Below are 22,999 nucleotides of genomic sequence, written 5' to 3'. Positions count from 1 at the left end.
TCTGGTTATGGGTCTGTTCAGGTTTTCTATTTCTTCCTGGTTCAGTTGTGGTAGTTTATATGTTTCTAGGAATGCATCCATTTCTTCCAGATTGTCAAATTTATTGGCATAGAGTTGCTCATAGTATGTTCTTATAATAGTTTGTATTTCTTTGGTGTTAGTTGTGATCTCTCCTCTTTCATTCATGATTTTATTTATTTGGGTCCTTTCTCTTTTCTTTTTGATAAGTCGGGCCAGGGGGTTATCAATTTCATTACTTCTTTCAAAGAACCAGCTCCTACTTTCATTGATTTGTTCTATTGTTTTTTTGGTTTCTATTTCATTGATTTCTGCTCTGATCTTTATGATTTCTCTTCTCCTGCTAGGCTTAGGGTTTCTTTCTTGTTCTTTCTCCAGCTCCTTTAGGTGTAGGGTTAGGTTGTGTACCTGAGACCTTTCTTGTTTCTTGAGAAAGGCTTGTACCACTATATATTTTCCTCTCAGGACTGCCTTTATTGTGTAATATCTTTATTTTTTAAATAAATAGATCATCAGCTCTTATTTGTTACTCCAAAATTATTCTATCCTCATGGGCTTTATTATTTTATTTTCATCATGATAAGTGTACTCTTTAATTTCTTTTTTTTTTTAAGATTTTATTTATTTATTTGACAGACAGAGATCACAAGTAGGCAGAGAGGCAGGCAGAGAGAGAGAGGAGGAAGCAGGCTACCCGCTGAGCAGAGAGCCCGATGTAGGGCTCGACCCCAGAACCCTGGGATCATGTCCTGAGCCGAAGGCAGAGGCTTTAACCCATTGAGCCACCCAGGCGCCCCTCATGCCCTCTTTTTCCCATCCCCCTACCTGCCTCTCCTCTGGTAACCACCAGTTTGTTCTCTATAGTTAAGAGTCTATTTCTGGGTTTCCCCCTCTCTACCTCTCTTTCCCTTTTTCTTTGCTCATCTGTTCTGTTTCTTAGATTCCACATAGGAGTGAGATCTTATAGTGTTTGTCTTTCTCTGACTGACTTATTTCACTTAACATTATACTGTCTTGCTCTATCCATGTTGTTGCAAATGGAAAGATTTCATTCCTTTTCATGGCTGAGTAACATTCCTGCTAACACACATACATATATATACTGCTTCTTCTTTAGAAAATGAATGGTCATCTTTCGAGGGACACTTGGATTGCTTCTGGAGTTTGGCTAATGTGAATGATGCCCCAGTAAACATAGGTGTGCGTATATCCCTTTGAATTAGTGTTTTTGTACTTTTTAGGTGAATGTCCAAAGTGTGATTTCTGGATCATGGAGTAGTTCTATTTTTAATTTCTTGAGGTTTTTTTTTTTTTATGGCACGATTATAAGAAGCAATATAGCATAAAGTTTAAGAATTCAGTCTCTGGAGATGAAATCTGAATCTTGGTTGGGTTTTTGGGTTTTCTTATTTTTTATTTTTTACTCATTTTTTAACTTAAATCAACAATTACTAGGAATAGAAAGGAAACAAAATCCTATTAATAAGTGAAATGGAGCACAGGAAGATGCAGCACAGAACAGAAGGGGGACACAGTGAGGAGCATAGCCTAACATCAATGGATTTTGGAAAGGCTCCTAGCTCAGACTGAGGAGATATACTGGGGGACAGTAGAAACAAGGCACTTGTAAAATAGCTGCATTAGTTCTCTCTTTCTCTCTGTCTCTCTCTCTGTGTCTCTCTATTCACACACACACACACACACACACACACACACACACAAGCTTGTAACACACCCCAGGATCTATGCATGCAGAATAAATGGAAACCCAGTGTTCATTCCTCCAAGATAAAAACAGCACAGGAAACTAAAGGAATTGAGTAAGCTTCTTGGGAAAAGTACAGGCTGCTAGTGTGAGCTCTGGTTACTTTACCCACTCACCATTAGGCAAATCCTCCAGATAATAAGCTCTTCCTACATACAAAGAGCCTTCAATTCAGGGAAGAGACATCTTAGGGAAAGAAACTGCCAAGAAAACCTGCAACCTCAACCTGGAATAATCAACCTAAACAAGAATAAGAATAAACCTAAATAATAGTTAGCAAGGACTACCAGACATATGAGGAAGACTAACAGCATCAGTTGTAGACTCAGTAGAATATAGTGGAAGTGCAAGGAAATGAAGAACCTGGTTTTTCTTTAATTCTAATTAGAATTCTCAGAAGTTTTAAAAAACATTTATTTATTTATTTTAGAGAGATAGGGTGGGGGCGGCAGAAGGGAAAAGTGAATCTCAAGCAGACTTCCCCATGGAGTGTGGAGCCTGATGTGGGGCTTGATCTCACAACCCTGAGATCATGACCTGAGCCAAAATCAAGAGTCCAAAGATAAATCAACTAAGTCACTCAGGCACCCCAAGAATCCTCAGAAGTTTTTAAATGATGTTGTAATCTTAAAAACAGGAATAAGAATCTATAAAACTAGCACAGATCACAGTAAGAACCAGATCTTAGAAATCTTTTAAATGCAAAGCTGAAAAATTCATAAAAAAGCAGCAAAAAATTTAAAATATCATAACATAGAATGAAAAAATACAGAGATGAAACACATGATGGAGAATATAAGAGTCACAAAGTATCAATCCACAAAGTTCAATGTCCAGCCCACTGGGGGTCCAGAATGAGGACAAAAAAATAAAGGAAAGGAAATTATTAAAAAAAAAAAAGGAATAAAATACAAAAAGACACAAGCCATCACACTGAAAGGGCCCCTGAATATTTTCACCATCTTATATAGCACTGATTTAATAGACAAACTTAAAGTTGAGAGAACAAGAAACAAAACACACTATTACTGTAGGTGAAAAAAGTAACAACAGAAAACCTGAAACTAAAATACAATACCATATATTAGGGGAAAGAATGGAAGAAAAGCTGAGAAGTATTTCAACAAGTTATATCTACAACATTCACTGCAGTAAATCAATAATAATTAAAATTAAGTAATCAAGAAGTAAGTTAGTAGATTATATTCACCATAACTAAATATAGTAATACCCATATTACCATCGTTATAGAAGAAACCATTAAAAAAGTTAAAAGTGATTTTAACTGAGAAGAATGAGATTTGCCAAAAAGAGAAGAGTATATCTGGCCACTGAATCTCTATAGTAGATGATTTTTTAAATTTATTATCTCATGCTCTATTCAGGCTAGTACATTTTTGTGCAGCATAAAGCCTTAGGTCTATATAGACTGCAAGTAATGAATTGTGTGATAAAACAGTATGACCCATGGCCAGGCTCTATGGAAGTATGCAGACAGCTTTAGGTGGGAGAGTGGATCACTGACTGGGCTGACCTCAGGTGAACATCATCCCTTGGGTAACTACAAAGGCATTTGAGTCTCCTTCCAAAACCCCAGGCAAGACTGTTTTCAGCTTGTCTGAGCTGCCAAGATTCCCATACCTCAGTAGAAATGAGACTTTTCATTGGATGCCATTCTGTCATATCAAGCTTGGGTTTCAGTACCTCTATTAAGCTGTGCCCTTGCATTAGAATTTAAGAATATAAAACAAGATTCTTTTGTGATTGTTTTTAACTTCAGTAGTCTCAGCTACTGAGTTGAAATATTTACTTGAACAAAAATGAGTGCCTACTTTGTGCAAGGAACTGTGGGAAATACACATGTAAACCAGACAGATTTGGTTCGCTCAAGGAGCTTAGGAACCACCAAATGAGAGAGTTGTACGCAACTAATTTTAATACAAGACCAAATGCAAGTGAAATGGAGCATAAAGAAGGAGGAGAAGGCTTTCAGTTTAGGAAGGGATTAGGAAAGTCTAAGTACAGAGCTGTCAGAAGTGAGCTGGGATCCTGGGTCTTGTGTCAACAGGATGCCTTCTGGCTAGTGCTGTGATACAGCTGTGACTTGGTACATAATCTGCCAGTGATGTTATCTGAGCTGTACCTGCCCTGGCCAAAGACAACGTCACTATCTCTAGTTTGAAGTGGCTTTTAATTTCTGCTGAGTAAATGTTACAATCATTCTAAATGCCTTGCTTACCCACATGTATGCATTTTCCTTGGAAGATATGAATTTGTAAAGCATAACAAGTTTAGAATTCTGTGTTGTAGTATAGGCAAACCAGAACTCATTCATAACTCCAACTAAATCCAAACTTCTGGGTTGTTTCTATTTTAAAAGCATCTCTCAACATGTGTTCATGTCCCTGTCTCTACATTTTACCCGCAAATCCGGAAGATTAAAGAACCGGAGAATGTTAAAATTGGAAGGGATCTCGGCTATTATTCAATATAATCCTATCATTTTACAGATGAGGAAACTAGGCCAAGATACAGTAAATGTGACTTCCCAAGGTTACACAACTGGACTTAAACCAACTTTTTGAATTCAGATCCAGAAGCTCTTTCTTCTGGAGAATATGGTGAAAGAAAAGTAGGGGACAGAAAAAAATAAAAGGCAATAAAGAAATAAAAACTAATGTTTAATTTATTGGCAATAGACCTAGAATTATCAGTGTTTCTGAAATAAATTCCAAATAACTTTAAAGGGACATTTTTTTTTATAAACATATAATGTATTATTAGCCCCCGGGGTTCAGGTCTGTGAATCGCCAGGTTTACACACTTCACAGCACTCACCAAAGCACATACTCTCCCCAATGTCCATAACCCCACCACCCTCTCCCTACCCCCTCCCTCCCCGCCACCCTCAGTTTGTTTTGTGACATTAAGAGTCTCTTATGGTTTGTCTCCCTCCCGATCCCATCTTGTTTCATTTATTCTTTTCCTACCTCCCAAACCCCCCATGTTGCATCTCCACTTCCTCATATCAGGGAGATCATATGATAGTTGTCTTTCTCGGATTGCCTTATTTCACTAAGCATAATACTGAAGGGACATATTTTTATTGAGACCTTTCTACTTCGACAAAATGCACACATATTGGCTACCAAAATACAAAATATTTCTTTTCAAACTATTTTAATTAATTTTTAAATTATTAAATAATTGTTAAAAAATGAATAGTTTTGTTAAAATACAGGGAAATGGTAATTAGCCAATCATCTACTACACATACATAATTTTTGTTTCATCAAAGCAAGAACAGGAATTAGTTTTAAAATAGGTACTCCCTTGTTATACTTAATATTATACATCCAGAGACATCATATTTTTAAAATAGACCATATTAGAATGAAGACTGTATTGTATTTGTTCACGACTATCAGCATGTCATATAGTCCTTGGTTTATAGAATATACTCGATATATAGTAGTTGAATAAATAAATAATGATAATAATAAAAAAATTAATACCATATTGCATTTGAATTTCCTACCAACCTTTGTAAAGCATACATTATGTCCAATACCAAATGGACATATGTGAACCATATGGTCCAACACCATTTTTTGCCATGTAAATATGGTAAAAATCTGGCCTATAATACCATTATTTGGATGCGTTCAAAACTTTACCTACCCATGATTTAAAATCATCCATCCTTTCCCAAAATGGACTCCACAATTAAGGGCCTTTGTCTAGACCCAGCTGTAAGTAAATCCTAAGTAAAGCCATAGACTGTGCAGAATACTGCTTCTGCTTTCCTCCCTTCCTTACCCAGCCTGAGAGAGGGTTCTGGAGGTGAAGCCCACATCTGGCCCCAGACCCTGCTCCGAAGCTCAAAAGAGGGCCTCTAGACTTGCCCAGAGTTTCCAGTTCAAATCACCAGATGCCTTCTCAGCTCTATAGACCACTAAGACCACTAAGAGGCTGACTAGGAGAAACCCTGGAATTGCAGAGGGAACTTCTCGTCCAGAGGGTTTTTGCCAGGGCATAAGGTATGGAAGTATACATCAGAAAGAGAACAGAGAGATAACTCACAAAGTTTAACAGAGAATATTAAGAACCCCACTGGAGAAGTTCAAGATGGATCCTAAATATAAAAGGCATTTATTTAAGAATGAAAACTTTAAAAAATATTATGCATATAAATAAGAAGTTTACACAGCTCTTATTATTTTCTTCCTCCATTTTATAGAAATAAGAAAAATGTTTTGAAAACTGATGTCACTGAGGTTTCCCAATTGTTTAAAAAACAACAAATGAAATGAGTACTTCTAATCTTTTTTGGTATGTTTATACAACAAAAAAAGGAATGTTATAATAGCCTTTAACTTGTCTATTTTAATGTCTGCATATTTATACAGCTAACTATAAACAAAATATTACAAGTTTGGCCTTTTTTTCCCCCAATTATTTGTATGTAAAGTCACTTAAAGTATAAAATGATATTTTTCCCTATTATCCTAGTAAAGATATCCAAGACCAAGATATTGAGAAAAATAAAAACACAGGGCAACTGTTAGTGTAGCCGGGTTCTTCCTACCTTGGCTTCTACCACTGAGTCACTGTTGATGTTCTATACACCTGCACCCCCCACCCCACTTATCTCCAGCTGAGAAAGGCCTGAAACACAGTTATGCACAGAGAAAGGAGGAAAAGCTGTCAAGAGTGGTTTGCAAGTCTTGATAACCTCCATGTGAGGTTGCTGTGACTCTTCAAGACCATTTGATGTCCTGTGACCTATTTTACCTCAGAAGGAGACAGCAGCCCCAGAGAGGAGGCAAAAGTCAAAGACAGGACTTGATGCACAGGATCTAGAAACTCATCAGGACTGGGCCACACCCCAGGAAGAAGACTTCTGCACTAACTCCAGGAGGGAGAAAACCCCTGATAGCTCAACTTTGCACTTTTCTAGCAAAACTGAACCAAGGGCTAAACATAATCTGGAAACTTTCAGCCCAAATGAAGATTTTAAGAGATGCAATCAGGGAATGAAGAAATAACAGCTTGCTCATTTTATGAGCAATGTAAACACTGGAAGCATGTTTTCTGTTGTGAATATTCTGAAACATACATGTGTTCTTATCTGATGGCAAGAAGAGAAAACAATTGCAAGAAGGGTATAAGAAAAAGAAGGAAAGCCAGATATTTAGTCACAAATTTGTGGATATACATACATTAGCATATTGAACAATTATCTTGAATAAACTGATCATCTGTTTGGCAGTTTGGTTCTGGATGCAGCTTGGACTTTTCCAGGACTGTGGAGGCTGGATAGCTGAACTTCCCCACAAGGTCAGGGAGATCTGTTTGCTCACTAGGTCGATTCAAACTGGACTTCCTTGTTCTCGCATCCACTGTTTGCATGAAGAAATTACAGTTTGAACTTTTTCTTCAACTACAGTAATTAAATATTTCCACTGAGTTTGTGACCTATTTTACCTGAAATGTGAAAATGCCTTGTTTTATTTTTTCTAAAATATTCTTAACCTCAGTAATCTTTATTCTTTCTAAACATTTTCTTTAATGAGTCCTTCCTTGTCTCATTTTTCAGATTTTCCCTTTTTTTCATTTTTAATTTCTTTTCTTTTGTCATTTTCTAAGTAGTTAAAAAGGAGAAAAAAATGGAAATAAGCAGAGAATGCTCACTGGAGTAAATGCTTCCAGCATGACTTTCCCACTGAAGTTTTCCAAATGCAGGGCAGGTAAGAAGTAGATAAAGGATTGAGAGTTGTGAAAGGCCACTGACTCCCAGCTCATATTTGCAAAGTTAGACCTCTGATATTACCACCCAACAAGGCTCTATATCATCCCAGAGATATGCCACAATACTAACAGAAGACATTTATCTCACTACATTAGAAATGTGTTCCATGGCTAATTTTACCTCTTACAGTCTGCTATGAACAAACACTAATTCACATATATATCCTCATATTTGTATCTTATAATTTCTCATAAAAAATAAAATTACGGGGGGGGGGGGGGGGGGGGGGTTGGGGTACCAGGTGGTGGGTATTAGAGAGGGCACGGATTGCATGGAGCACTGGGTGTGGTGAAAAAATAATGATACTGTTTTTCTGAAAATAAATAAATTAATTTAAAAAATTAAACATATTGTATGTTTTCTGTGTCAAAGGGGCTAATTTGTTCAATGTAAGTGTGTAAGAATGTTACTTTGTATAATCCTATTTGGACACCTCATTCTTGACAATTCCTAAAGCTTCAAGAAAAGCAATAAAAAGCCTTTCCAAACTTTGAGACAGACTGGTCACAGATTAAACAAATGTGTTACAACTCTGAACATGTAGCTCATGCTACAGAATTCTTTATCTCACATTTTCTTTTCCAGCAGCTCTAAACCACTTAGTGTTGTCTATACATGGCAAGCTCTCTCATGCTCCTATACACATTACTCCTTCTGCCTCAAATATCATTCTCTACTTCATCTTATTTCTCTCCCCAAAGTGATTCAGTTCAATTCCACCTTCTCTGTGTGACTTTCTATGATAACTTCTTGCATCTATTCACCTGCTAGGCACTGTGCTAGATGTTAAGTCAGCAAAATGAAAACACCGAACCTACCCTCAAGATGCATGTATAACACAGTGGTCCAAAGGGGTATTTCAGGAACATTTTGTGATAAGGGTCAGAAAGAGGATCAGGAAAGGTTTCCTGGATGAGGTAAAAGCTGAATCAAAATTTGAAAGGCATGTAGAAACTACTGAACTGAAGACAGAAGGAGGGGAGGTCATTCAAAACAGAAACTATGATGAAGCAAGGCTGGGGAGAAAGAATCCTATTTGAGAGGTAAATATGCCATTTAAGCGAAAGCAGATTTCATTTTTTCTTTTTTTCCTTGAAGGCAATAGGGATCATTTTAAGCAAAGGAATGAGATGATCTGATGTACCTTTTAGAAACTGTAGAGATCAGATCAGAGAGAACAAGACTAAGGCAGTTAGGAGACTTCTTTGTAAAGGAGATGATATGTGTACTTAGAATGGGAATGAAGGAGATGAAAGAGAATTTGCAAATTTGAAAGAGATAACTGAGTGAGAGGGGAAAGGCCTTGGTGATAGATTGGGTGTGATACACAAGGGATGGAAACTAGTCAAGAGGGAACCCCTAGTTTCTCTGCCTTCTTCCTTGGTGAACAGTGAGAACTTCATAGGAATCACGAATCCAAGAGGCTGAGTTATGAATGTGTTGAACAAGAGAGGCCTGTGGAACACAGTTGCCTATGTTGAAAGGCAACTGTCTGTGGGGCCACTACTTGCGGCACGTCCTCACGCTGGGATTGTCTATCTTCTCTAACTTGAACTTTCCCTAGATAAGAAGCACTGTCCAATCTAAAAACCATCCCTTCAGGGTACATAAATGAGCCCATGCTCCCCATGACAGACAAAGTTCTCCCATTTTCTCTCTCTCTCTCGCTCATTAAAGCAGTGCTAACTCAGAAGAAATAACCTGTAAGGCTGGAAGTCCATTACCCCTTCTGGAGATAGCAAAAACATGCACTTTAGAAAGAAAGGCTATTTTCCCTTTATTTTAATTCAATTTTGAATTCTATTTCCTACCCATTTTCAAAGGGACCATTGTTTCAGAAGAACCGAGTACTTTCTAAGGTAAATAAATAGAGTGAATAACAATCTTGTTTAAGAGTCCAACTTATTAACAGAAAACATGTGTAGACTTAAGCATTAAAAATAAATATGCCTTTAAAGATGACCTGAGAGGCTTCTTACTTGCCAAGAACAGAGTTCAAGACCTCAGAAAGTCTGTTTTCCCAGAAATGGTAGATTATATTGCTAATGATGGCAAGGGCATTAAACCATAAGTTTTTTTTTTCTCCCTATAATTTTGGTACTATTTAGGTAAGTTTTGTAATAGTCTGAAATAAGAGAAGTACTCTCAAGACTGATCTTGGGTTGTGAAAATTGGGTCTATGATTTCATCCTTTGGAAGAATGTTTTCAGTTCCTGCTTTTCTTTCCAGGCATGTACATTTGGGATGAGCGCTTCTTATATTTGAATTACATCTTAGTGGTCTTGGTTCTGTTGGTTTACACAAGTATAAATTCATTTTTAGAGCATTTCCTGTCATATGTAGTTTAGTTTAATTGAGCATTTTTTTAAGATTTTTTTTTTTTTAAGAAAGAGAGAGGGGTGGGGGACAGTGAGGAAGGGAGACAGACAAGCAGACCCTGTGCTGAACACAGAGCCCCACTGGGAACTAGATCTCAAGACCCTGAGATTGCGACCTGAGCCAAAACCAGGAGTCGGCTGCTTAACCAACCGAGCCACCCCGGCGCCCCTAATTGAATATTTTTAATAAAGAGTATAGTTCTTTTTTCAATATTCTCATTTATTCCAAATTAGAGGATGATTTCTAAAGGTTGTTATGAATCAACATGACAATTACCAGCAGCAAAATGTCTCCAAATGGACAATAGGGAGTGGCAGACCTAGAGGTAGGTCAGCTTGTGGAAGAGAAATTGATGTTGTCTTCCACATTCAATGACTTGTCTGGTTTTCAAATGATGAATAAACAGATGAGTCAGTTTCTCTTTTTCTAAGGGACTTTACATGATTAGGGTCAGAAACTCTGCAAAGAAAAATCTTCCTTGGTTTTATAATAGTGAGCTGATGAGATGCCACAGTGATTCATTTTTAAAGGTGCTGGCTATTTTCAAACAACTGCTGAGAGACCTTGCTGTTCCCTGAACTTGGGAGGCTGGTTCTAGCACATGCACAAATTCTGCTTGCCATATGAGCAAAAGTGAGATCATCCGGGTTGATGCTAGCAGAGTCTCTGAGAGTGCAGTAATTCATGCTGTCAGTTACCATCAGCAGCAATTTGCTTCTGGATTGGTTCCTGTGAGCACTCATGTGAGTATTCTGCACAAAGGACCAGAGTGCAATATTCTCTTGGATTTCAGGGACTTAGTGCCGTTTCAACATATAATCAAAAGTGCCACGTAGTTCACCACCTCGCATTTTGTTTTAAAGAGACAGAGGCTAAAAATTGGATTCCTTTCTTCTCTCCAAAAAAGGAACTGGATGGCGATGTGGATCTATCTTTAGAGCTCTCTGTTGGTACTTCTCTGGATTCTAGCCTGTTGGTCAAGTGTAAAGTACTTTTTTTTTTTTAAGCTGTCATTCCACTGTCCCCACAATAATAAAAATCAAAACTTTGCTTACTCACAAAACTTCAGTTATTAGATTCAACTCACATGTCAACTCTTTAAAGATTTTATTTTTATTTATTTGTCAGAGAGAGAGAGAGAGAGCAAGAGAGCAAGAGCACAAGCAGAAGGGAAAGTAGGCAGAGGAAGAAACTGCCAAGCAAGGAACCTGATATGGGACTCCATCCCAGGACCCTGGGATCATGACCTGAGTCAAAAGGTAGATGCTTAACTGATTGAGCCACCCAGGTGTCCCTATGATCAACTCTTAATTACTATAAGGCAAATATAAAGGGAAATAAAAAGTTCCCTCAAGTTGTTGAGTATCATAATGGTACATTCCTCCAAGTTAAGTACAATTTCCACAAAATTCTATGTCAGAGAAGTTTGGATGCTGCAGCCCTAGCTTAAAGGCACATTACTAAAGAACCTCTGCGGGGACACCTAGGTGGCTCTGTCGGTTAAGCATCTGACTCTTGATCTCAGCTCAGGTCATGATCTCAGGGTCCTTGAGCCTTGTGTCCAGCTCCATGCTCAGTGTGGAGTCTGCTTGAGATTCTCTTTCCCCCTGCCCCTCCCTCCCACTTGCTCCCATTCTCACTGAAATAAATAAATAAATAAATAAATAAAATCTTGGGGGAAAAAAAATCTCTGCAAAACAACATAACTTCATAGAGTTCCAAATAATTTTAAGACATTAAGAGCTCTCTTGCTACCAATGTACCCACTAGTCTCTTTCTGTTTAATGCTTACTATTGAGAATCCATGGGATTCAGGATTATGGAGCAACCCTGAACAGAAAGGGTTTAAGAGGAAGGACAAGACACTCCCTGTGTCTGAGAAATGGTAGTTTAGTTTCACTCAGAAAAGTGAAAAATACACCCAAGTCTCAAGTGCTACTGTCAACAACATATATATTCTTTTGTATTAATCTATAATCTCTTGACTGTTTCCAGTTGAAAAATTACTTCCATACTGTATCAAGCTCAAAAATGCTCAAAACCATGGCATGTTACTTGATTAACATTATTACTCAGCCATAAAAAAGGAAGAAATCGTGCCATTTGCAACAACATGGTTGGACCTAGAGGATATTACGCTAAGTGAAATCAGTCAGACTGAAAAAGACAAATACCATATGATTTCACTTATATATGGAATCTAAAAAGCAAATGAAGAAACAAATAAAAAGCAGAATGAGTCCTAGAAATATAGCGAACAGACTAATGGCTGCCAGTGGGGAGGTGGGGGTGGGGGCTGGGCAAAATGGGAGAAGGGAAGTGGGAGATACAAGCTTCCAGTTATGGATGAAGAAGTCACAGGAATAAAAGGCACAGCATAAGGAATATAGTTAATGATATTGTAATAGTGTTGTATGGTGACAGATAGTAGCTCTACTTGTAAAGTAGTATAATTTATAAACCTATAGAATCACTTTATTGTATACCTGAGACTGAGGTAACATTGTGTGTCAACTATACTCAATAAATAGTCTTTGTCAGATAATAATAAAAAAAAAATTCTTACATTTAAGATCTACCTTCCTCTACCTCTAGAATATAGACTAATGAGGGGAGGGACTTCTGTTTCTTCACTTACGTATTCCCAGGGCCTGGAACAGGGCATGGTGCATGGGAGGCACTTAATAAAAATGTGTTAAAATGAATGGAATAGTGTCCTATTCTTCAGCCTAAAGTCCTACCTCTCTTGAACAAGTCTTACTGGCCCATCTGTTACTGACTTCTGACTTCAGTCAGCTGGCATCTTCTCTCTCATCACTTCTATATAATTCAGCCAAATGAAGATTGTATGCAATTTCTTAAATGTACCATGTTTTGTCTCCCTGGAGGCCTTTGCATATGTTCCTCCACTTAGACGACTTTCCCCTCCTACTCCCCTGTTCCCTTCTCTGGGAAATTTTTTTTGTTCTTCAGTCTCTTGCTTCAGAAAGTCTTAACTTGGTGTCCAAAATAGAGCCAAACAGGCTTTGAGTACCCTGTGATTCCATAGCAGCACTTACCATTTGGACAGTCATTGCTAAATGGCAGTGACATAACTAGTGACATCATGATATTTGTGAAATTACCCATCAGTATTTAGGCTTCAAAGGAGCTCACAAAGAAATTAGCATGATCCTCTTAGAACTGGCATAAAAATATTTTTAAAAAATAATCAGGATATACTGGAAGTCACAACAGTATAAGGAAACCATCATATCTCTAAAACTACTGAGTGGAAGCATAACTCCAGATAAATGATTAAAGCATAAATAAGCAGCATCTGTGTGAAAGCTAATAGATTGTTCCATAGATAGTCGCTTCTTGCTATTCAAGTCTCAGTAAAATGTCACTTCCTAAGAGAGGATATCATTCACTATTCTATGGAAAGTTACACCAGTCACTATTGCCCTGCTTATCACCTTCCTTTCAAGTCTCTCTCTCTAATATTGTCTTAATCATTTCTGTGTTTACTAGTTTATTTTCAGTTCTCCCCTCTAAATGACATTCCATGAAAACAGGGACCTTGTGTATTTTGTTCAGTATTTTTTATTCCTAGAACCTAGATGAGAGCTTGGCACTCTAGCAGATGTTCAATAAATTTTTTTTTTTAATTTAAAACATTCCTTATCAATACTATGATTCCAGTGATAGTTCTTCTTGTACTTTTTTTTGCAAATTATACAAGTTTAGGTCATAATACAGACCACATTTGACATTCATGTGGACTATACCCCAGACTCTTTTTAAATCCCACAACTTCAAATAACTTAGCACAGAATTTCTACCATTTTAGGTACTGCATTATATCCAGTTTAACATCTCAATCTTATCAGTTCTTGTGAAGCAGACATTTGCCACTCTTTGCAGCCACCCTAAATCTTTTGAACATTTTTTCCTATATAAGAGGAATCTCAAACTTTTTTGTCATACTTCCACAAAGTGGAAGCCAGAAACCCACTTTCCCAGACACTAGCTCTCTATATCACTATTACTACCAACAAGAAACATCCACATACAACTTGGATTTGTAAGAGAACACTGAATTCATAAGCAGAAACCATCTAAAAATTCATTTTCTGGTGAGTGGAGTTGGATAGGTACCCAGGTTTGTAGAAATTCTGGGGCGCCTGGGTGGCTCAGTGGGTTAAGCCTCTGCCTTTGGCTCGGGTCGTGATCCCAGGGTCCTGGGATCGAGCCCCATGTTAGGGCTCTCTGCTCGGCAGGGAGCTTGCTTCCTCCTCTCTCTCTGCCTGCCTCTTTGCCTACTTGTGATCTCTCTCCTTCTGTCAAATAAATAAATAAAATCTTAAAAAAAAAAAAAGAAATTCTGGCATCCACTGACCAGAATAATTAATGGAAGTTATGGTGTCAGTGTCCAGCAATGATGACAGTGTGGCTTTTGCTGGACCCATCAGTACTGTTCTTTAAGCAGTGTTCCTGAATACATGGCATCTAAGTCTGATTTCTTGGTTCTTCCAGAGAATCTATGAACCACATGATATCCTCTAATAAATTCCTCTGCTTAAAGAAACTAAAAAGAGATTTGTTGTTTGCAATTTAAACAGATAACATATCTGACTATGAATTATTATTCTTTCTGTGTTTTTTAATTTATTCTAAAATGTTTAAGACATTCACAAAGGCTATTTATTTCTTAGCCCTAGAATTTTTCCATATATATCCATCACTGGAGGTAGCAGTTGTCCTTCTTCTTGCAGAAAGATGTTCATCACTTTATCACTTCACAACCATAAAAGCCTGTAAACTGAGATGGAAGGGCCCTAGATTGGTGGTGGTACCCATTCACTTGTTATGAGACTTACTCCTACACATCAGCTTCATGTTTGGGATACATACTTTAGATTACTATAGTATGTAGATTACTATAAACCAAGTACATTTGGGATCTCTAAAGAATGATCTAGAACATTATGTTCAATAATGATCTAGACAATGGTCCCGGTGGTCTAGACAACAAATACAAAACCTATAATTATGTCTATTAATTTCCTAGAAATCTGAATTCATGAATGAGGACAAGAAATCTGGGCCTCGCATGATCTAGCTCTTGTCTACACTATTCAAATCAAACCCATAATCTCCAATGCCACTTTTCAGTTAAGCTATCTTTTTCAAAAGATTTATTTATTTATTTATTTTAGAGAGAGAGTGAGCATGAGTGGGTTGGGGGGGGTGGGGGCAGAGGGGAAAAGTGTTTGATAAAATACAGTATACTTTCTTGATAAAAAACCCTCAAGAAAGTAGGGATAGAAGGAACATACCTCAACATCATAAAGGCTATATATGAAAGACCCACAGTGGGGAAAAACTGAGAGCTTTTCCCCTAAGGTCAGGAACACGACAAGGATTCGGCAAATGGCATTAGTAAAATTGAGCAGCAGCATGCAGCAGGATGAAACTGGACTGCTTTCTTATACCACATACAAAATTAAATTCAAAATGGATGAAAAAGCTAAATGTGAGACAGGAATCCATCAAAATGCTAGAGGACAACATAGACAGCAACCTCTTTGACCTTGGCCACAGCAATTTCTTACTAGACACATCACCAGAGGCAAGGGAAACAAAAGCAAAAATGAACTATTGGGACTTAATCAAGATAAAAACTTCTGCACAGCAAAGGAAACAATGAAAAAATCTAAACAGCAACCCATGGAATGGGAAAAGATATTTGCAAATGACATATCAGACAAAGGACTAGTACCCAAAATCTATAAAGAACTTATCAAACTCAACACCCCAAAAATAAAAAATCCAGTTAAGAAATGGGCAGAAAACATATACAGACATCTTTCCAAAGAAGACATACAAATTGTTAACAGACACATGAAAAAGTGCTCAACGTCACTCATCAGTGGGGAAATCAAATTAAAACCACAATGAGATACTACCTCACACCAGTCAGAATGGCTAAAATTGAGTCAGGAAATGACAGAAGTTGGGGACAATGCAGAGAAAGGGGAACCCTCTTGCACTGGTGGGAATGCAGACTGTTGCAGCCATTCTGGAAAACAGTATGGAGGTTCCTCAAAAAGTTAAAAATAGAACTACCCTACAACCTAGCAATTGCACTAGTAGGTATTTGTCCAAAGGACACAAACATAGTGATTCAAAGGGGCACATGCACTCCAATGTTTATAGTGGCAATGTCAGTAGTAGCCAAACTATGGAATGTGCCCAGATGTCCATCTACAGATGAATGGATAAGGAAGATGTGGCATATAGACACACACACACACATTTATATAGTTTGGAATACTACTCGGGCATCAAAAAGAATGCAATCTTGACACATGCAATAATGTGGATGGAACTAGACTGTATTATGCTAAGCGAAATCAGTCAGTCAGAAAAAAACAAATACCGTAGAATTTCACTGATATGTGGAATTTAAGAAACCACACAGATGAATATAGGGAAAGAGAAGGAAAAAATAAAATAAAAATAGAATGGGAGAAAAACCTTAAGAGACTCTTAATTACAAGGAAAAAACGGAGGGTTGCTGGAGGGGACGTGGGTGGGTGATGGGCATTAAGGAGGGCACTTGATGTAATGAGCCTGGGTGTTACACGCCAATATTGAATCACTAAATTCTATCCCTGAAACTAATACTACACTACATGTCAACTAAGTTGAATTTAAAAAAAATCTTGAAAGAAAAAGGAAAGGGATGGAAGGAAGTAAGACTGGAGGAGGGCAGACCTGAGGTGTAAATGGAAACAACCCATATAATCGATTCTTACCTTATGTAACTCTTTAACATTATTTTAAAGATTTCATTTATTTATTTGACAGACAGAGAGCCCAAACGGGGAAAGCAGCAGAGGGAGAGGGAAAAGCAGGCTTCCCGCTAAGTAGGGAGGCCTGATGCAGGCCTTGATCCCAGGACCATCAGGACCTGAGCCGAAGGCAGACACTTAACGGACTTAGCCACCCAGGCACCCCTCTTTAACAGTCTTTTTTTAAGAAGATATTTATTTATTTATTTATTTATCTATCTGTCTTTCTATCTATCTATCAGAGAATGAGAGAGAGAGTGTACACAAGCAGGCAGAGTGGCAGCAGAGGCAGAGAGAGAAACAAGCTCCCCACTGAGCAAGGATCCTGGGGTCATGACTGAGCCACCCAGGCATCCCCTCTTTAACATTCTTAATAGTCCATCTCTACCCAAACCCAACACACACACACACACACACACACACACACACACCCTCCCTCCCCAGGGAATAGGGGACTCAGCCCAGCTGTGGCTCAGGTTTCTGCTCTATCCTCCTCCATTTCATTTGTCTTCCTTTACCACCAACTCAAAGACAACATCTGTTCAGCTGGTGGGAAAACAAGACTGAGGAATCTGCTGAGTTGTCAAGACTTCCACTAGCAGTTTCTCCTCTCCTGTTACCCACTTGCCTGAGCCTTCTTAGAGCCCTCCCTTTCTCCTCAGCACTTCCAATCTTTTCAAAATCAAAACATTTATAACCACTAAATGACAGTGACTTCAGTACAGAACCACCTCTACATCTCTTCCCAGAAATCCCAATTTTCAGGTCCCAGCCACTACAAAGGCTTCGCCAACCTTCCTCACACCATTCCAGGACCATTCCAGGATCTTTCAGCCAGTACAGTACCTGGTACTTGTGTCTAACTGACAGACTCGGGGCAAAAAGAGAGAGGAAAGTGGAAAAATATCAGATCCAGGATTATGACATTTGTTCACATTATTGGCCAACCCAAGGCATAATGGCAACCAGGAACAGTCTCCTTCTTCCCTTCCTCCCTTCCTTCTTTCCTTTCCTTTTGCCTATTCTCTCCACACCACCTCTTTCTGCTTTCTGGTTGATCCTCCTCTTCCCTAAAACAACTTCCAGGCTGTCAGAGACCATTTCTTTCTGTTCTCTTCTGTGTCCCATTGCACGGAAAAAGGGGAACTCAGTAGGTCCACCATCCTCCGGATCTTACCTTGCAATGCCTCCTCCCATGTAAGCAAATCTTACTCCTCATGGGTTCCATCAATTCAAATTCTGCTACATCATGGGCTAGCCAGACCAATCCTCTAGGCTGGAGCCAAAACGAACTTGCATCCTGAATATAGCTTAGTTTTAACCATATAGGAAAGAGTATTTCAGCTCTTTCCTTTTGATATTCTCTACCTTATGTTGTATTATATGTGACTATGTCTCATCTCCCGCACATGGCTGTGAGCAAAGGACTGATATTTATTTTTCTATCTTCTACATACCTTGTACATAAATGTATTCAATACATTTTTCCAGGTGAGTACATTACACACACACACACACACACACACACACACACACACACACACACCTATATATCTATCCATCTATTAAGCAACTGATAGCTAAAAGATTAATAAGTGCAGGGGTACCTGGGTGGCTCAGTCATTGAGCATCCAACTCTTGATTTTGGCTCAGTCATGATCTCAGAGTTGTGGAATCAAGTCTCACATGGGGCTCCCTCCTCAGCATGGAATCTGCTCCAGATTCTCTCTCTCCCTCTCTCTCTGCCCCTCCCTCTGCTCTTACACTCTCTCTTTAAAAGTAAATAAAATCTTTTCTTTTTAAAGCTTTCAAAAAACAGATTAATAGAAGGAAATTAACATATAAAGAAAGCCATAAAAAGAAGAAAGCCACCTCCCATCACCACAGGGGAGGTTAGCCCCTCCTGCACTGGCCCTTCCAGATAGGAAGAGAGAGAGGCACAAAGCAGAAGGTGCTGATTCACAGGGTCTTCCAAGTACAAAGACCGTAGAGAATAAGCATAGCTCACATACTCTCTTCTGTTTATCCCTGAACATTCTGTAGGGATTTCATCAGCATTTAAAAAAAATGAGTATATATTCACCACAGTGGAATCTCCTGGCTTAATTTTTTTCCTTCTTAAGTTTAAAGGAAAGTCTACATCAGACTTCAGCTGGCCCTTAGACTTTTGCCAGTTTGAACACACCTGGCAAACAAAACAGCTGGCTTGAACAAATGAGGGTCACAAAATGCAAAATTATTAGTGCTACTAAATCATATTAAGCATTAATCATATAATCAGGGTAATTAACCTAATTTTCAACACACATATTGAAGCAACTGGCATTTATTCTACATTCTCCTCACTAAGGCATCACTACGTACTTAAAGTTGTGCTGACATTTACGTGAAATACACATTTATCAATTTTTCATAGGAAATCTCCTCTTGCAATTAACTACAACATCTACTTCTGCTTACATATTAGATGTCAATGCTTACTACACATTCATATAACAAATATAAAGCATCTTTTACACAAAATGTCAAATGTGCTTTCATCAGTGTTCTCATAACAGTAACCCTCGGGGAGAGTGGGCCACTGCAGCAGAACTGTAATTTATGGTCCTTACCCAGGACAGAAACATAAAATTCTTGATTTTTCATTTCCTGTTTAATTACTTCCCACCCCCCTTAATCATATTATAATAGATCCTTAAGTATAATGTGAGTAAAGACCTCTGGTCCTGAAAGCAAATGAAATGATGGTGAGGGTGGCACAGAAATACAGTTATTAAAAACTGGTTAAACAGGGATCCTCCTAGCATTTCAGATTGGCGAAAGAAGCAATCAAAGGCTGTTGCTGACAGGAACAGATTGTATGATAAAAAACAATAAAAGGCATTGAAATAAAATTTGTTGTAAGTCTTCCGTGGATCAGTGAGTACTTACAAATTAAAAATCCATGACTGACTCTTTTCATGGTCTCTCCTCTCTTTGGTTAGTCATATGTCTTTCCAGGATACACACTGGATATGGGTGGCTGCAGAGATGTGGTAACATCTTATTTAAGTTCTAGTATGCATTGTTAGGCCACTTTTTGTCGTGAGATTTTGTTTGGTTTTTGTTTTTTTTCTTTTTTTCCACTGGTGTTATGTTTCTAGAGCTGTGGTTTGTTTCTTTTGTGCAGTTCTTTGCCCTGGGAAAACCAACAGAGTAAAGATTATACATGGAACCAATTGGAAACTTCCTTGATCAAAATCTGTTCTTTAGATGAGCGTTTATTATTACCGTCATGCCCTAAATCCACCTGCTTGAGTAAAAAAAAAAAAACATTTAAAATAATCAGCCTATGTTATGTTTACAGGATACGACATTTTGTTTTTCTGTTTTTGTTTTTAATGCATCTATTTCTCTAAACACCATGGCTAGCACACAGGGGCTCAGAAAATAAAGAATGTTAACATAATGCAACCAAGAAAAGTAAGAAGGCCAACTGCTGGCATGTTGGACTAAAATTATTGAACTCGGAGGGCACATATTGTATGGAGCACTGGATGTGGTGCATAAACAATGAATTTTGGAACACTGAAAAAAAATAAAATTTTAAACAAATTATTGAACTCAGCTCTCAGCTAAAGTTCTCTTTATCAGCAGTGTTTTTGCTGGTAGTTTCGTGATTCTCATGATTTCCTGCAGCTATGATACTGTGAGTGTGGCATCCATGTGGCATCCCCGACCTACTCTCTGAGCAGTGTAACAGAAAGATGGTTAGGGCACCAAGCCTCTAGAGCCAGTGAGTAGGCTTTTGTCTTTGGAGAGTGCTCTAAAAGAGGTTTTTTTTCCAAATTCATAATATCCATGGTCAAATTAGGACAGCCGTCTCAAACTCAAAAAATATTCTTCTGGGAGATTTGCCAAATCAAATCCTGTCATCCAAATTATAAAGCTGGAGCAATCTTAGAAATCATCCAGTCCAAGCCCTTCCTTTATAGATGAGATAATCAGAACCTGTAGAGGTTAAGTGGCTTGCTGCTGATCACACAGATAGGTCAAAACCAGAAAGGTTCTAGGTCGTTCTGATCCAAGAAACAGTTAAACAAAATGTTCTAAGTAGAGAATAATGTGTTTTACTTTTTTGCCTTATTAGTTTTTTTACATCTATTCAGAGGACAAAATAGATATATATAAGCCAATGATAATCTAAATCACTATTTTAAAAACTCACTTTTAAAGCTCACTCATTTTTACAAAATATTTATTTATTTGTTTGTTTATAAAAGATTTGATGTATTTATTTGTCAGAGAGAGAGAACAGAAGCAGGGAGAGCTGCAGGCAGAGGGAGAGCAGGATCCCCACTAAGCAGGGAGCCCAGTGTGGGACTTGATTCCAGAACTCTGGGATCGCACATGACCTAAGCTCAGTTTAACCACTGAGCCACCCACGCATCCCAACAAAATCACTATTTAAAAAACAACTTGGGTGCCTAGTGGCTCAGTTGGTTAAGCGACTGCCCTTGACTCAGGTCATGATTCTGGAGGGTCCTGGAATCAAGTTCTGCATTGGGCAACCTGCTCAGCAGGGAGCCTGCTTCTCTCTCTCCTTCTGCCCTCCCCTCTGCTTGTACTCTCCCTCTCTCTCTCCCTCTCTGTCAAATAAATAAATAAAATCTTTTTTAAAAAATTAAAATTATAAAACAATAAAAAACAATTCAAGATACAATAGAAGATTTTTCACAAGGCACTACATAAATAATTTCCAAAGGAACTGAGTAAGCAGTTTTAGAAGACATTATTTTGGTAGCAAATGCATAAAATGTATTAAGACTTAAAATATTCAAATAATTTTAAGGCTAGAGGAGCTTTAACAACAAAAAAAATATTTAGAGGCCTTCGCTATAGACAATCAAGCCAGTGACCTGCAGTTTAAAAATAACCACAGAAACCAAGTTTGAGGGGATTATGCCCTGCCCCAAAGTGGGGGGTGAGGGGGTGGCCTTGAAAAGAAGGTCTCTGAGAAATTCCAGTCAATTCATCAAGTAGCATAACGAGATGGTGAATAATAAGCTTCTTTATCTAGTCCATCATTATGTTTAATTTTTGGACTTCGAGAATGGTTGAAAATACTGTATTTCTTCAATGCCAACATGCTTAATTATTTCTCCCTAATTGGAGCTCAAATTCAGAGAGTTATTTGAAGATTATTCATCATCCAAATTACACGTTTTTTTTTCTTTTCAGTATTTCAGAATTCATTGCTTATGCACCACACCCACTGCTCCATGCAATACGTGCCCTCCATAATTAACCCACCACCAGGCTCATCCAACACTCCACCCTCCTCCCCTCCAAAACCATCAGTTTGTTTCTCAGAGTCCACAGTCTCTCATGGTTCATCTCCCCCTCTGGTTTCCCCCAACTCATTTCTCCTTTCTATCTCCCCCATATCCTCCGTGTTATTTTTTACGCTCCACAAATAAGCAAACTCACATGATAATTGACTCTCTCTGCTTGACTTATTTCACTCAGCATAATCTCTTCCAGTTCTGTCCATGTTGATACAAAAGTTGGGGATTCATCCTTTCTGATGGAGACATAATACTCCATTGTATATATGGACCATATCTTCTTTATCCATTCGTCCATTGAAGGGCATCTTGGTTCTTTCCACAGTTTGGCAACTGTGGCCATTGCTGCTATGAACATTGGGGTACAGATGGCCCTCTTTTCACTACATCTGTATCTTTGGGGCAAATACCCAGTAGTGCAATTGCAGGGTCATAGGGAAGCCCTATTTTTAATTTCTTAAAGAATCTCCACACTGGTTTCCAAAGTGGCTGCACCAACTTGCATTCCCACCAGCAATGTAAGAGGGGTTTCTCTTTCTCCACATCCTCTCCAACACATGTTGTTTACTGTTTTTTTCATTTTGGACATTCTAACTGGTGTAAAGTGGTATCTCAATGTGGTTTTGATTTGAATCTCCCTGATGGCTAGTAATGATGAACAAATGTCTGTTAGCCATTGTACATCTTCTTTGGAGAAATGTCTGTTCATGTCTTCTGTCCATTTTTTGACACGATTATCTGTTTTGTGTGTTTTGAGTTTGAGGAGTTCTTTTTTTTTTTTTTTAAAGATTTTATTTATTTATTTGTAAGAGAGAGAGAGAGAGTGAGAGCGAGCACAGGCAGACAGAGTGGAAGGCAG

General features: G+C 38.2%; 1 long non-coding RNA gene across 3 annotated transcripts in view; it reads right to left on the bottom strand.

Annotated features, from left to right (window-relative positions):
* The window catches only part of LOC132027999 (uncharacterized), a 109,281-nt gene that overhangs the window by 16,028 nt on the left and 70,254 nt on the right, over positions 1-22,999 (bottom strand). For all 3 annotated transcript variants that reach the window (XR_009407307.1, XR_009407306.1, XR_009407305.1), the window contains exon 3: positions 19,745-19,991. This is a non-coding gene — a long non-coding RNA (uncharacterized LOC132027999). The remainder of the gene's footprint in view (positions 1-19,744; positions 19,992-22,999) is intronic.

This window comes from Mustela nigripes, chromosome 12 (assembly GCF_022355385.1).
Source record: "Mustela nigripes isolate SB6536 chromosome 12, MUSNIG.SB6536, whole genome shotgun sequence".
Taxonomy (NCBI): Eukaryota; Metazoa; Chordata; class Mammalia; order Carnivora; family Mustelidae; genus Mustela; species Mustela nigripes.
This window is presented reverse-complemented; position numbering and strand designations above follow the sequence as displayed.